We start from the raw sequence: 2,217 nt of genomic DNA on the forward strand, positions 1-2,217 counted from the left end.
TTTGAACCAGTTGAAGACACACGAGATGTCGAAATATCGTTCACCAGATAACAAATGGCACTCTTCTTTTAATTTTGACTCTATATCTTCAGGAGGAGTTACCTCAATCCTTTCTATATTAACCAAAATGAAGTAGATTGACAAATTTATTTTTTGAACCAGTTGAAGACACACGAGATGTCGAAATATCGTTCACCAGATAACAAATGGCACTCTTCTTTTAATTTTGATATTATTATTATTATTATTAATATACCCACGGGCATATGGCGTTGTAGTTAAGTGCGCGGGCTACTAACCCCAAGACTTCGAGCTCGATTCTAAGCAGTGACATGAATAATAATAACACCTAACCACACCTCAATACAGCCCTAAACGTAGGCGAATGAAATACTGTGGAACGAAAGCAAGTACTAAGTGATTGTAGATAATAAGATGGCAGATTGAGACGAGGTAAGGCTCCGAGAAAGTTTTGGGACAGTTACGATGTAAAAGGTAACCTCACTGGAAGAGGATGAGCATTATAAGATTTCCTGTTCCTAACTAGAGGTAGCTTCTCATACTTTCCTGTGTTGAATACCTTTATACGCATGTATCTGGTTTTGTAATGTTTACCAAATTTTAGTCTTCCAGAGTATATGCATTGCGTATTTTATCCCTTGAAGATCTAATCAGAATGAAATCAAAGACAAAACCATAGAATTTATGAGAAAATTGCGCCTTAGAGAAATATTACTTATCTATGAAAACAATGACGTCTCTCTTGTTGAAAACAAAAATAACTACGTTCGACCTAAAAATAGGCATAAAACGCCCGACGACTTTTGAGACCACATCCTGAATTTCCCATACAATACCATACATAAATAAAGTCAAACCTCAGAACTAGTGAATGGGAAAAAAATTAATGTGATTACAAAATGTGATTACAAAATGATTAACAATGAAAGTATCCGATAAGAGGAATAGTGTATTACTGATGGACAGAAAATACAACAAAAGCCCAGTACTATCCATGCTAGAAAACGATTCCTACTTCGAAACATTTGAAGATTACAAATAACAGGAAATAATGAAAACATCGTTCAGCCGTATTGACTAGGGTTTTGCTTCGCTATCATTTAGTTTTCGTGATTTTCTACTTTATAGTTACTGGTACCGTTTCGTTTATATTTGAGAGCACTGTATTAGTATTCTGAAAATATTTGTGCACGCTCCTTTACTGACATATTATTGAATTTAAGCAATCTTTTACTAGGTTTTCTCTATGGTTTCATACACTCCATCAGGATTAAAAAGAAAAAAATTCTCTGATGCAAAACGCTCGAAAGGGTTTATTGCGTCATCCAACTGCTTAATTTCAGTCGTGCTTCGTTTTTCACTTGATAAATGCAGAAACCCCAAAATATCAGATGTAATCCGTAGTGTCTAGCATCCATCCATCCATCCATCCATCCATCCAAGTATGGCTAGTTGCAAAATGCTAAAACCTTCAAACAGACCTTCGATGTGAACTTTAGGTTGGGGTTGATCTATCTTTTAGTGGTCTGTGATGAGTCGCTATTTAAGAGAAGCAATCAGTTGACAATCGTACAGGCAAGCATAGCTCTATGGTAATGAATCCTTTATCGAGAGCTATAAATTGTTTTGATCAGCCCATTTGCTAAACGATATCATTTTAGTATTCCTTGGTCGATGTTCTGTCTGAAACGTTAACATATCGGACAAATGCTTTCCGCTTATATTTCTAATTCTTTCTGCTCTATATTTTGAACTGAAATAAAAAGCAGTTGAAGAATGAGGTCGGCTACATAAAGTATTTCAATGTGTTTGTGTTTACGGTTTTCCATTATATGTGAACTTCTAATAAGTGTTGATAACACTATATTGTATATCTCTTTAAATCAGAGGATTACGTCGTGTATTCTTTGTATCACGTTTTATCGATATTATTCCTTCTGTTGCGTATTGCTTTTCCACATTCGAGTTCCATCAATTGCCGATCATTTTCATCAGCAGGTCACCTCTAATGAAACAAGTCTGTTATAAAAGGCATTCCAGTCACGGCGATTTTTCTTCCTTTGTTAACTAGTGTATATAGAAACCTGTTAAACATACGTATAAATACGGACAGGGACACATACACACATACACATAAACAGAAAAATATACATACACACACACATATATATATATATATATATATATATATATATA

This window comes from Octopus bimaculoides, chromosome 3, assembly GCF_001194135.2.
Source record: "Octopus bimaculoides isolate UCB-OBI-ISO-001 chromosome 3, ASM119413v2, whole genome shotgun sequence".
NCBI lineage: Eukaryota > Metazoa > Mollusca > Cephalopoda > Octopoda > Octopodidae > Octopus > Octopus bimaculoides.